The sequence below is a fragment of the Euprymna scolopes genome, chromosome 2 (genome assembly GCF_053919585.1).
Source record: "Euprymna scolopes isolate OS-2025 chromosome 2, ASM5391958v1, whole genome shotgun sequence".
Classification (NCBI taxonomy): Eukaryota; Metazoa; Mollusca; class Cephalopoda; order Sepiida; family Sepiolidae; genus Euprymna; species Euprymna scolopes.
In genome coordinates, this window is record NC_136483.1 from 161,289,728 (window position 1) to 161,304,703 (window position 14,976).

The 14,976-nt window shown below is 38.6% G+C and overlaps 1 protein-coding gene across 1 annotated transcript in view; it reads left to right on the forward strand.

Annotated features, from left to right (window-relative positions):
- Positions 1-1,590: 1,590 nt before the first annotated feature.
- Positions 1,591-14,976, forward strand: part of LOC145298013 (uncharacterized) — a 121,806-nt gene continuing 108,420 nt past the window's right edge. The window contains exon 1 of the mRNA XM_080144290.1: positions 1,591-2,129. The gene's annotated coding sequence lies outside the window, so the exon portion shown is untranslated. The remainder of the gene's footprint in view (positions 2,130-14,976) is intronic.

The following is a 14,976-nucleotide window of genomic DNA, read 5'->3' on the forward strand; positions in this document are numbered from 1 at the left end:
TTCACAGCCCAAATAAGATCTCCTTTCTATGGCTAACCCACATTAGCATTCATGGGGAATGATGCACCTTCTCCAAGCGATGTTATCTCAAGTAACGTCATGAAGTTGGATACTCCACTAGATTCTTATCCTGTAATCCAGTAAGACCAAGAGACCACAAGTAAGAGATGCTTAAATGGTCAATTGGGGAGAAGAAAATGTAAATTTTATTTAAATGGTCAAATGAGGAGAAAATGTAAATTTTATTTAAATGGTCAAATGAGGAGAGGAAAATTATGTTCTCAACTTCTTTTGCTAATTTAGTGTTTGAGACGCAAAGAAGAACTTTAATGGAACATCCGAATATCTATGGATCTCATATAGAGATCAAGTGTTAGCTCTATGAAAGAGTGGGGGGGGGAGATTGATTTCTGAGAAATGCAAATAAAATAAAATGAAACTAAAAACTGAACAAAGTAAACCAACGCACATACACATTGCGACCCCCTTTTATTCGTATCCCCGACGTTTGTTAGGTACACCATAAAACTATTGAATAAAGTCGATCTAAATTATAAGGAAATTTTTAAACAAAAACTTGGTGACCCTTTTTTCTTTTCTTTCAAACAAGTCAAAATAATACAAATGCATTTACTCTATTACAAAATGGGGCTTGCCAACAAGCATCTCTCATCCCCCAAACTCTAGACTCTCATAATATTCTTCATCATTCAGCTGACTCATCCATCTCATTAAGCCTTATCCCCGAATGCCTTAATGTACTTTTCTTTTCTTTTTTAATTACCTGCTTCCCACAGCAGCAAGTTTAGGCATGAAATAAGTTTAACATGAAGAAAGGAGAGATCCAGCTCCCCTAAAAGGCACTTTGAAAGGTTACAAAAGTGACACTCATCATTTTTCAGTAGAGGAGCCTCATGCAATCGGTAATAAACAAATCTTCCCTTCCAAAGGAGGTGGTAATATCTGAACCATACCTCGTTCAGATAAAAAAAATAAAGTGTCTAGTCAGCCAAAGTATTCCCTAGGATGCCAGACAGATTTTTCGCTTTTTGTTTTATATAAATCGCCCCAGACAAGGCATGAGGCCATTTGATGTAAGAAGATAAAAAATTAATAATAATACCTCAAAGCTAAAAACTAATGAGTGTTAGATTCCGGCCCAGAGAGTGCAAGGATTCCTCCTTTGTCAGAAGCATCACTTATAGATTATGAGAACTAAAGGATAAAATAAAGAAGGCAAAAATACCCTTTCCTTGTTGGCTGAGTTATGGCTTTCTTCTTGTACAGTTGTAGGAGTTTCATCCTCCCAAGTTTAACCTTCTTCTTTTGAGAAGGAATTAGTTTCTTGATAATCGCATGAGACACTGGGCTGCCTAGGTATTTTTGCAGGCCACCGTGTTCTTTTTCTAGGGCGCTGGCTCTTCAAATATAACTGCTCGACCCTTGTGTCATAACATCCTGTCGTGGGAGGGGTATAAATAACGAAAGTAACCCCAAGGTCCACTTTCTATTCTCCTAGTTTTCAAAATGCATCTAGGATTACCCGGCTAAGTAGGAAGTGGACCCCCCCCCCCGAAGCGGTTGATCTTTTCCTTCTTTTCTTTTTTTTTTATCTGTTCAGTAGACAAAAGAAAAAGGGTCATGCCAGTGAGGTATTATTTAATAAGATAACTTGCGAATCTCGTACACCGCCAGCCAGTGTTATTGTAAAACGAGTTTCGACAGGTTGAACCAATCTACGGATTGCATCGTGATTGCATGGATTCTTATTATTTGTGGAAAGCAGAGTTAAGTATCTTGTTTTATAGACACTCAACAGCAGCAACAAATTAAACGCAATAGAAATACGTTTCCATCGTATTTTATTGCAGCCAGGTGCGCGCGGGTATAGCGTCGTACGTGTGTACGAATATGTATGACAAACGGTAATAGTTTGTTTTTATGTGTGGCCGACTGGGCGAGTCAGTGTGCGTACTGCGTAGATTATACAACAACGACTTGACTCGGAACTAATGAATGAGATTGGAATACTTATTAAGAAAAAAAATTATTACCAACAACTTTTAGAAAAAAGATAAAGCTGTTTGGAGAATCATTTTGGTTTTGATACAAAAAAGAAAAAAAAAACGGTAAGTTTTAAAAATAGTTACATCAAATAGTTTGCATTGTCAAACGCTCTTTTAAATTTTATTGTGTGTTGTTATTATTATTTCATTTTAATTTGTAGATTAACACTCAACTAAATCACCCTCCTTCAAAAAAAAAAAAAAACAACTACTTTTTTGGCAATTACGCGTGAACACCCTAAAAAAAATTGACAAAAAAATGATTTTAGAATTTAAAGTGGGGATTACTTTTATTCATAAATTTAACGTCAAATGATACTCCATTTCCGGACCATTTTAAACTTTTTAGAGCCGTAACTAATTTTTTACGACTACTAACTCTAAGTCTGACTGGCAAGATTGTGAAACCATATGTAATCGCCTAAAAAGGTAGACTCCAAAACACGTAGGATTTATCTTCCATAATAAAAATTTTTAAAATGATTAATGGCACTTATGCAGAGAAGTTACTGTGCAGAAATAATAACGCTATTATTTAGTAATCCATTCTAAAGTGTTTTCTAACTATTGTGGGGGGTCGCCTGGCCTTTTTTTTGGGAACTGACTTCCTCCACAAATAATAAAAATAAAAATAAGAAATCTTATGTGCAACACAAACGGAGGTTTATTTCCGGAATAGAAATAACAAATAATAACAAGTTAAAACATAGTTCTCAATATTTCAGAGTTCTTTTTTTTTAGTTCATATGAAAGGTGGAGAGTCTCATTTTTGTGTTCTTTGAATGTTCAAATATGTAACATAGACAATATTAATGTTCGTCTGTTAAAAGAGAGTATTAATGCGCCGAGCAGTGGAAATGAAATAATTGATGTTTGCACGCGTGGTAAGTCCTAATGAGAAAGCGTTGAATGAGTCGGAAGAGTTTAAAGAGACGAAAGAATGCTCGAAAGGCTAAGAGACTAAAGAGATAGATTTTGTGTTTGTGCATGTTTATATTTGGTTTGATTGGCTCCAAACGAGCTCTAAAAAATCAGGTTTAAAATGTGTCCTAGGAGGAATTCCATTGGACGGAAGACATCACATGGGGTGCTTTCAACTACGTACGCACCTTTGGTATATAAAGGTCACGCCGGAATTTGCGTGGGTGTCATTTTTCATTTTTTTAACGCGCCGAAACAATCAATTGCACTGCGCGCCTAAATTGTATTTAACGATATTCAATTTGAATATTAAACTGTGCCAACTGGCACAAATACTCCCCCCAGATTGGAAAAAAAATTTTTTTTTTAATATGTAATGTATTCCTTGAAATGTTTCGGCCAGTGGACTTTCCTACCCGTTTTTGTCGTGGATTTGGTGTCCTCGTCATTTTCTGCTGGTCTCCCATGTTCTAAGGGAATTTGTTCTGGTGGGGAAATTGTCTGAGGGTATTCCTCAATGTATGCTGGTTTAATTCGGTCGATCGCGATGTTGTCTTTCCTGTCTTTCCGTTGGACAGTAAAATATTTTTCACTTCTGTCCAAAACTTGGTATGGTCCAGTGTAATTTGGACAAAATGGCTTTTTGACCGTATCATTCCTGATAAACACAAATTTGCATGTGTGAAGGTCGTTCGGTATATAGGTTTGTTTGTCAGCCCTCCTGGTGGGGGTAAATTTGAGAGAAGACATTTTGTTCTTTAATTCCGTCACAAATGTAGCCGTGGGTGAAATATCTGTGTATGCATTAAAATACTGTCCAGGTAGTGTGACTACGGATCCAAAAACTAGCTCTGCTGGTGTGCTTTGTAAGTCTTCTTTTATTGTGTTTCGGATCATTAATAGGATTAATGGTAAATTATCTGACCAGTCCGCGTTGTTAAGACTCGTGACCAAAGAAGTTTTTAGCTGTCTGTGAAAGCGTTCGACGAGGCCGTTTGAGCAAGGGTGATAAGCAGTAGTCTTTATGTGGGTTGTTCCCAACAATTGGTTGAACTCTGCGAAGAGTTTCGATTGAAATTGCGAACCTCTGTCCGTTGTGAGTATTGACGGTACTCCAAAAATTGCTATCCAGTCTTTTAGTATTGTTCCAGCTACTGTCGCTGCCGATGTGTCTTTCACGGGTATGGCTGTTGGCCATCTGCTGAACCTGTCGACTATGGTGAGAATGTGGGTGTGTCCTTTTGAGGGCGGTAATGGCCCCACCAAGTCAACATGGATATTGGTGAACCTGGCATCAAGCGCACTGAAAGTGCCCAGCGGTGACTTCGTGTGCCTGTGTATTTTATTTTTCTGACAGGATACACACGTCTTGGTCCAATTTCGAATATCTGCATTCATATTCGGCCAAACAAAGCGGTCTGTTATTATTTTTACGGTGGCTCGTTTGCCTGGATGCGACATATTGTGAAAATGTAGAAAAACATGTCGTCTGATGCTTGGCGGTATGTATGGACGCGGTTGTTCTTTTGCTGTATCACAATAAAGTGTTGTTACACTAAAAGGTACGGGCATTTCCTTCAGTTGCAAAGACGTTTTCTGTTGTACGTCAGTGAGTGTCTTGTCCGTCTTCTGTTCTTGTGCAATTAATTCCATAGTTAACGAACTGGAATTTAGTGAAGTTATTGCAGCTCGTGATAATGCGTCCGCCACGATGTTTTCTTGCCCCTGGCCCTTGACGTATCTGATGTCTGTGGAATATTGGGCAATATAATCAAGGTGTCTGATTTCTCTTGGACCATATTTATCTACATGCGTATGCAGTGCATATGTTAACGGTTTATGGTCAGTGTAAATACAGAAGTTTCTTCCTTCTAACAGATGTCTAAAATGTTTAATTGACAAATAAATTGTTAATAGTTCCCTTGAAAAGGTACTGTACTTTGTCTGTGTCTTGCTCAGTTTGGCTGAGAAAAACGATATAGGGGTCATTGTATCCCCTGTCAGTTGATGTATAACTGCTCCTACAGCTATATCTGACGCGTCTGTTGTAAGTGTAAGCTTCGATTCTTCGCTGTCCTTAATATAATTCAATTTTGTGAAATTGACTAAGGCAGTTTTAGCTTGATGGAAAGCTTTTAAAGCTGATCCGTCCAGTTTTAATTGTTGGTTTTTCGTTTTGTTCTTCAATAATGACGTTAACGGTGCAAGGATTGTGGAACAGTTGGGTAAAAATCGTCTGTAGTAATTAATTATACCTATGAAGCGACGAACTTGTCTAACAGACGTAGGTTGTGGAAAATCCGTAATGGCGCTTACTTTTTCGGGTAATGGTGATATACCATCCTTATCAATTGAATGTCCAAGGAAGTTTACTTCTTGCTGACTGAAAATACATTTGTCCAAATTTATTTTTAAACCGTAATGGGACAGTTTTTGAAAAACTTGTTCCAAGTGTTGTTTATGTTCGTCGAGGTTTCTACTAGCAATTAGGACATCGTCCACGTAAGCGAATACGAATGGAAGGTCCCTAAAAACCTCGTCTATTAACCTTTGGAAGGTTTGACAAGCGTTCCTAAGTCCGAATGGCATTCTGACGAATTCGTAAAGTCCAAATGGTGTGGTCAGTGCTGTTTTGTGGATATCTTCATCCGCCACCGGTATTTGGTAATACGCTTTTACTAAATCTAGTTTGGAAAATACCGTGGCATTTTGCAGTCCGATTGCAAAATCGTGAATGTGTGGGATAGGGTATCTATCCGGTACAGTTTGTGCATTTAATCTCCTGAAATCGCCGCATGGACGCCATGTTGTCGCGTCTGCTTTCTGTACCATGTGTAGAGGAGATGACCACGCACTTTTGGAAGGTCGGATAATTCCTTGTTGCAACATGCGTTGAAATTCGTCTTTTGCGATCTTGTCCTTATCCGGCTTCAGACGTCTGGGGGTGGCGTAGACTGGTTGTCTATTCGTTTTAATATAATGCTTTGCATTATGTTTAATATAATCCGTGACTTTGAATGGCTGAGTAAGTTGTGGGTATTTTTTGAAACAGCCGACGAATGTACGTCTCTTCAGGTAAGGCAGAACTAATCCCAGTAGACTGGTATCTTGTGGTGATACCTTTAATTACGATTTTTGTTTGGTTATCAGTCAGTGTGCGACTAGTCATGTCTACCGATAGATTAAACCGTGCTAGGAAATCTGCTCCTAATATTGGTGTCGTCACGTTGGCTATGGTAAAAATCCACGGAAATGTGCGGCGCAGGCCGAGATTGACGTCTAAATATTTTTCACCGTATGTCGGTATTTGTGTGCCATTAGCTGCTTGGAGGTGGTAAGGCTGTGGAATAGCTTTTTGTTTACGTAGAGGTGGTATCACGCTGATTTCAGCTCCAGTGTCTATTAAGAAATTATATCCATGATTATTATCACGAATAAAAAATAAACGACCTTTAGTGGAAAATCCAGCGACAGTCGTCGTCTCTACTGGCCGGAATATTCGTTTCCCTGATTCTTGTTTTTAAAAGAACAAGGATAAGTGCAACGCCGAGCTTGTGTGCCGAATTTTTTGTGGTAAAAACAGATTTCGTTCGCTCGTTCCCGTGTGTTGCTTCGACCTCTACTAAGACTTCGTTTTCGGTAGTCCGATCGTTTATTAAATGAGTAACGATGGTTTATTTGCATTAATTCCTGCACTTGTCGAGTGAGATTTTCGACCGTCATTTTTAGTCCCGATATATCATCGTCGCACGTCTGTTTCTGCTGTGCTTGTGCTGAGTTTACTTTGCGGTGCCTCAGATTTTCATGGATTCAATCTGCCATATCGGTGAGTTTTTCAATATTTGTCTCTTCCGTTGTGGGTGCTAGGATTTGTACTGTTGTGTCTGGAAGTTTATCCAGCCACAGACTTCTCATTATATTTTCGGACATTTTGTTGTCCCCTAGCAATGTACGCATGTATCGCAAAAGTTGTGACGGGGTGCGATCTCCCAATTCTACTTGGGTGAAAAGATTGCGTAACCTTGTTTCGTTTGAAAAGCCTGTCCATCGTAAGATGGCCTTCTTAAGTTCGTCATATGGGTTGTCTTCAGGCACATTCTCCAATAAATCCGCCACCTCTTCGACGACGTCTGCCGGGAGTTTTTCCACCAAGTAACAGTATTTGGTTCGTTGAGACGTTATCCGCTTTGCGTCGAAAAGGGCCTGGATTTGGATAAACCCGGTCTTTATGTTGGTAGGATTAAATGCTGGTATATTTACCGTTAACGTTGCCAGAGGTTTTTCAACACAGGAAGGTTCCATGTTTGTTTTCTTCGCTCGAAAGTGATTCAAAGCCTTTAAACTGTCAACTGACTTTTTCCGATGACGCGGAGCTTGAAATTGTGGTCGAAAAAAAATTGTCGCTTTTTCCGCTGAGTCATGGTTGTTTAATAGTTTATAAGATTCCGTTGTGCATATGATTTCTGCGTCGGGTCACCAACTTGTGGGGGTCGCCTGGCCTTTTTTTGGGAACTGACTTCCTCCACAAATAATAAAAATAAAAATAAGAAATCTTATGTGCAACACAAACGGAGGTTTATTTCCGGAATAGAAATAACAAATAATAACAAGTTAAAACATAGTTCTCAATATTTCAGAGTTCTTTTTTTTGAGTTCATATGAAAGGTGGAGAGTCTCTTTTTTTGTGTTCTTTGAATGTTCAAATATGTAACATAGACAATATTAATGTTCGTCTGTTAAAAGAGAGTATTAATGCGCGGAGCAGTGGAAATGAAATAATTGATGTTTGCACGCGTGGTAAGTCCTAATGAGAAAGCGTTGAATGAGTCGGAAGAGTTTAAAGAGACGAAAGAATGCTCGAAAGGCTAAGAGACTAAAGAGATAGATTTTGTGTTTGTGCATGTTTATATTTGGTTTGATTGGCTCCAAACGAGCTCTAAAAAATCAGTTTTAAAATGTGTCCTAGGAGGAATTCCATTGGACGGAAGACATCACATGGGGTGCTTTCAACTACGTACGCACCTTTGGTATATAAAGGTCACGCCGGAATTTGCGTGAGTGTCATTTTTCATTTTTTTAACGCGCCGAAACAATCAATTGCACTGCGCGCCTAAATTGTATTTAACGATTTTCAATTTGAATATTAAACTGTGCCAACTGGCACACTATTCTGAAGTTTCACCTAACAATCTGATAAACAAATATATCATAAAACTTGAACTTAACTAGAAAATACTATTTAAAAAAATAGCATGGCAACTTCTCTGTATAAAAGAAATGTAATGGAACTGTGAACTCTAACCCTAGGCAGGTTTTAATGGCTTCCTCCAAAGGAGAAATTTTCATGGGAGTATAAAATTCACAAACGGTCCCCAATCGCATGTGTATCCTCATCAGAGGAGATGACAACATTAGGTTTTAACAACTCTTGCAGGGAGATGTTGACGTTCTCCTACATACAGTGCTTGGTATTCCTAAATTACTCACCCATCTGGTACTGACCAGGCTCAATGTTGCTTAACTTCGGTGATTTAACAAGAACCAGTGTGTCAACAACATAAGCACCTGGTTAATTGCTAAATCGCTTGAATGGCCCGAAATGAGGGATCACTTTACATCAAATTGGTAATCATGTAGTTTCCCGATTCCAATGATTTTATTAGAAAGATAATGAGTAGCCCTGAGCCTAACCCCAAGTCTACCCCGCCCCAAGTCTACCCCGCCCCAAGTAAGATTATAACAGGCTGAACGCATTGGTGTTAAAATAAAATAAATAGATATCGTGAGCGCTGGAACTAAGTTCGACCATCAGTTAAAATAGCTTGGTGAAGTTCAGAGAACTTCTAATCTCCTAACATCCTGAGTCGTCTCAATTATTACCAGCTGTAACAGCTGCATAAGAAGGATGATTCGGCGCTTCTACATTATTGGGACAAGATTTCATAGTCAATAAAATTTTTTTTTTTTTTTTTTTTTTTTTACAAAGGCATCACCACATTATCAAGGCCCAGAGGCCACTCAAGGATAAGGGTTAAAGAGTGTACAGTAGAAATTGGTCAATATAGTAATCATTAGTAATGAAAATTTGGTAAATTTGATAACTTATATGGAACGGCTCATCAAGAGCTTATTTACTTTAGACTTGAACACAACCATATTGTAGTCAGCCGGAAAGCAGGAAAACGGAAGACAATTCCACAGGCGTGCAGTTCTAAGAAAGAAGCTTTGTTCATGGAATCTACGTTTAGGTTTAGGCACAGATAAAGAGTGGGGGAAATTATTGATAGTGTTTACAGCTAGACGAGTGTTTCTTGTGAAAGTTTGGCGAGGGGGGACCATAGATTGAAGCTCAGTTGAACACTTTCCATGAAAATAACGATACATCAGAGACAAACTCGCAACATCTCTTCTGTGAGATAGAGGTTGCAAGGAGGAGAAAAGGACATCTCCTACGAGGCTACGAAGTCTATTTTGAACTCTATCAAGGCAGGACAAGTCCTTTCTAGCAGCTCCTGCCCAGATGTGGCAACAGTATTCCATCCTTGGACGTACCTGGCTCTTATATAGGTAGAGAATAGCATCAGCAGTGAGATATCTACTGGATCGATAGAAAGATCCCACCATTTTTCCAGCGGCCTTGGCAACAGATTTGATATACGTGTTCCATTTAAGATCAGGAGTAATGGTCAAGCCCAGAAGCTTGTCAAAACTTGAGGCCTCCTGAAGACGAGAGCCATTCATTTCAATTGATGACAAATGTGAATTAGAATGTTGATGATGTAAAGAGAGAAGCTTGGTTTTAGATGCATTAAAAGTAACCAGCCACTCCTTTCCCCATTGTACTACGTGCTCAAGATCAGAGGAGAGAGAATTGGAGAGAACTTGGTCGTTTACTGTCTTAGATGTGGTACCATAAATGGTAGTGTCGTCAGCATAAATGTCTACAAATGATGTAAGGATATGATTTGGAAGATCATTAATGTAGATCAGGAAAAGAGTTGGGCCCAGGATGGATCCCTGAGAGACACCGGCATTAATACTGTGAGCTTCTGATTTTTGCCCCTCAACTACTACTCTTATGAACCTATCAGAAAGAAATGATTTAATAATTGAGAAGACTTTTCCAGCTATACCATAGCTAGCGATCTTATGAAGTAAACCTTTATGCCATACCCTATCAAAGGCTTTAGATATGTCAAGAGCAATTGCCCTAGAAAGATTGCCACCGTCGAGAGATTTGCTAATCCTATGCGATATAACTGTAAGGACATCTGCTGTAGATCTAGCAGAACGGAAACCATATTGAGTGTCACTAAGAAGGTTATTTTTGTTGAGATGTTTTATTACTTCTGTATTTAACACAGATTCTAGCAACTTACTCATGACGCACAGGAGACTTATTGGCCTGTACTGAGAGGGGGATGAGCGATCACCTGAATTCTTAAATACAGGGCATACTGATGAGATTTTCCAGGGAGATGGGAAACTATTCTCCTTAAGACAACGTTTAAACAGTTTTGTAAGTATGGGCGCTAGTTCAGGTTGAAGTTTTTTGAGTACTATAATTGGAATACCATCAGGGCCAGTTGCTTTACTCGAATCAAGGTTTTTGATTAGCTTGGCAACATCACGTACAGATATACGTATATCACATAGCGTGTTTTCTGATACAGGAGGAAATATTGGAGGTTGGCGGTCTTGGTCGCAAAGGGTAGAATTAGCTGCAAAATTCTTGACAAAGAGTTTGGCTTTGTCTGATGCTGACGAGATTACCTCAGGTCCATTGATAATAGTTGGGATGGAGCACACGCTTCTATTCAGGATTCTGTTTGCTATTTGCCAAAACTGGTGGGAACCAAGCCACTGCTCAGCTATTTTGGACTTAACAGATTGAGCATACAACACTCTTGCGTTCCTTATTACTTTCTTACAATGGTTGCTGGCAGTCCTGAAAACGGCTTTAGTTTCCATACATCTATTACGTTTGAAGCAGTGGAAAAAGTGATTTCTGTGCGCAATGGCAGCAGCACATTCTGGAGAGAACCATGGCTGGCTGTTAGGTTTTTGCTGAAACTTTTTAGAGGGTATGAAATGGTCAATACCTACAATTAACCATTCAGTTAGGTCTAATACTATAGAGGACACATCCTTTTTAAACATGGAATGCAGAGGTAGATCAGATATAAATGTACGGAAGCTATCCCAGTCAGCCTTAGTGTATCGATATACTGTACGATGGAGAGGTACGTCTGGGGACTTATTACATTTCATTTTTATCTTAATTGATACAACAGAGTGGTCGGAAGATCCAAGAGGCGACAGAACAGAAACTGAACATAGTTCAGGGCAAGTTGTGAGAAAAAGGTCTAGTAGGCTCGCATACTGGCCGTCATTATCGGGCACACGGGTAGGTTCCTGAACAATCTGAGTGAGGTCATAGGCAATGGAGAAATCATGACAGAACCTCCCCTCATCATCGGTCTTGTTTGAGTGGGTCAACCATTCGACGTTGTGAACATTGAAGTCTCCACATACGTGAACGTTAGCTGAAGGATAAGTAGAAAGGACTTGGTCAATTTTCTCAGATATGCTTTGAAAGATAGTAACTCCACTGTTGTGGGGGCGATAGAGAGTAAATATAAATGCAGTAGTGTGAGCTAAAGCAACCCGGAAGCACATATAGGGTAAGTTAGGATCTTCCCTGGAGATGTCCCTCCCACATGGAAAGCTATCTTTAATATAAGCACATATTCCATGCCCATGGCGATCTTGGGGGTCAGATTTAGAAGTTAAGTTAGAGTATCCTGAAATTGCAAACTCATCTAGGGAAATAGCCTGTCCAATGCCAGTTTCACTTAAAAATAAAAGGTCTGATTTAGTCTCCTGTAATTGGGTTTCAACCTCTGGAAGGTTAGAACGAAGACCCCTGATGTTGGAGAAGGAGACATGGTAGTAGGGGTCTACGTTGGAAGTTGGAGAACCGGGTTTAATCGTGTATTTTTTCTTGAAACTTGTCATGATGAAATTTTGGAATTTGTGGACTAGGTCGACAGATTTACTTAGAGCAGGACAGAGAGGGGAAATTAAGAGAGAAAAAGAAACGAAGAATTTTTTTTTTTTATTTGTAGCTAATGATAAGGTAAAGCCGTAACAATTACCCACTAGTATGGCATCGAGAGGCCCCACCAGAAGCTACTGCATGGTCCAGAATCCATTCACCAAATGGCAATACAGCAGCCCCAGTACTTTGCACCTGCTGATAGGACAGCCTCCTTAGTGGTTAATCCAAGGTTCGGGTCCCTGACTATCAGGCGGATAACGTCAGCCCAGACAAAACGTTTACCTCCAGCACCCTTACTAGTGACATGGCTACAAGGATAGACATAGAAACAGAAAATTTCCGCCATCTCAGCCAACTGTTCGCAAAAATACTGCCAACCTAGAAAACAGCTTTTTCTTCTCCCTTTGTCCGAAAAATCACTCATTTAAAAAAATGAGGACTGAGGGACAAATAAGAAGAAGCGAGAGTAACAGGAGCTGCCGATAACGCATCCACAATGCGTTTTCTAAGTTTTCTGATAAAAAAACAATGGTTTGAACTGATTTTTTTTTTGTCAATTCTAATAAGTATTAATGGTAGCTTCCAAGTTATGCAATAGGAATTACCTGAATATTACTGAATTATTTAAAAAAAAACAAAAAACTTTAATCGTATTAGCAGGTGAAAAATTGCCGCCATCTTGTTTGAATCGAAACGAAAAATTACTTCCCTTTGAACTCTTCTCTGTTTTACGATCGTTTTCTCCAAACCCCATTTTTATTTTCCTTAATAAATAATTTTCTACCTCATCGATTTTCGTAATTTTTTTTTATATAATCATCTTAAAAATACGAGGAATACGTAGCTACCATTGTTTTCATGTGAAATTCAGTATTACGATTTCCGAAATTTTGTCCCAATAGTGTAGAAGCACCGAATATTCCTATCATTATTTTGACTCTTAAGCATATATCCGACACAGACCCAGTTAATCAACCGAGAAACACATCACTCTATATAAAAGCAGTTAAGAGATCAACTGATATACACTTGAGAGTCAAAACAATGAAAAGAATATTCTGTTGTCCTAGCCCTAGTTATATGACAGTGAGTGTCGGCCTCACTTGTCCGACTCCAGAGGAATATTGCATAGCATGGTGGATATGCAACATAAAACAAGATCAGATCCAGAACATTAAGCCAGATGTCATAATAAGGGAAAACTATCTTTGCTGGTTTGGACATGTTGAAAGAAGCAAGGGATATATATATATATATATATATATATATATATATATATATATATATATATATATATATATATATACACGAGCGGCAAAAAGAAAGTCTACACTTTTAATTTTTCAAAACACAAATTTAAGCTAAATTTAATCTAACCGTTTAAACAAACTATACCTCATTTGATTGGCCTTTTATTCTTCTATAATTTTACCTGTTCATATTTGACTTTTAATTGAAATATTCTAGTGTTCACGACAATTTAAAAAAATAATTTCAAATTGAGGAGGCAAAAAGAAAGTCAGCACAATCGAAAATTGTTATTTAAATGTAACTTTAGGACATTAATGCGACACAAATACAACAGGAACACAATGAGCTTGTTAATATTTAGTAGTATAGCCCATTTGCAATTTGACAGCCTGCAATCTTTTGGGAATTGCTTGAATAAGACTACAGCAATACTCCGAGGAAAGGGCATCCCGGTTTTCTTTAATTTTTGTCCAAAGTTCTTCCAAATTAAAAATTTTATCATTGCGTAACTGTTGCTTGATGTAATGCCATACGTTTTCGATAGGATTGAGATCTGGAGATTGTGTAGGCCAATGTAAACACGGAATATCATGCTTTTCCAGGAAGCTCTTGACATTGCCAGCTATGTGAATGGGAGCATTATCCTGCATGAAGATGGGATTATCATCCAAATTCTGACCAAAGAAGGGTAGAAAATGCTCAGTAAACATATTAATGTACTTGGTCGAATTAATTCGACCTTGCAAGCGAACTATAGGCCCTGGACCATTGGTAATAATAATGTCCCACACCAAAACTGAACCTCCACCACCTTGCAGCGTTGAAACTGACCACCTAGGATTAAACTCTTCGCCTTTCCTCCGACGGACGTACTGCCTACCATCACTGCCTAGCCTATTGAACTTGCTTTCGTCGCTAAAAAGCACTTTTGACCAATATGAAGAATCATGATCTTCATTGCATCTGATGAAGTCCAGACGGCACTTTCTGTTCTTTACAGAAATCATTAACTTGCATCTTGCAACATATCCTCGCAAATTAAATTCCTTTAATCTGTTCTTGACAGTACAAAGAGATCACTTTTTAACAAGATTGCACTGTTGTTGGATTTGGGGAGTCGTTTCAAATCTGTTTCTTAGGCTGCGGATCTTGATAGCATTGTCTTCCCTGTTAGAAGTAACTCTAGTATGACCAGATTTAGGGGCATCACGAACACTGCCGGTGTTTTGGTACTTTTGCACAGTCTTTCGTACCATTTTCTCATCACATTTCAATCTGCGACCAATTTCTCAATTGGATAAACCAGAAAGGTGGAGATCAATGAGCTCCAGAGGATCACAAAGAGAAAGTCATGGCATATGGACAAAACGTTACGTTCTATAACCTGGAACAACAACAATTACGATTAGAGATGCTTTGTTGCCTGTTGGTGGATATTTTAAACTGATTTAGGAGCGGTAATTTAAGCTGGTTTTAAGCGAATTTTATGCTGCAGACTTTCTTTTTGCCTCCTCAATTTGAAGTTATTTTTTTAAATTGACGTGAACACTAGAATATTTCAATTAAAAGTCAAATACGAACAGGTAAAATTATAGAGGAATAAAAGGTGAATCAAATGAGGTATAGGTTGTTTAAATAGTTACATTAAATTTAGCTTAAATTTGCAGTTTTTAAAAA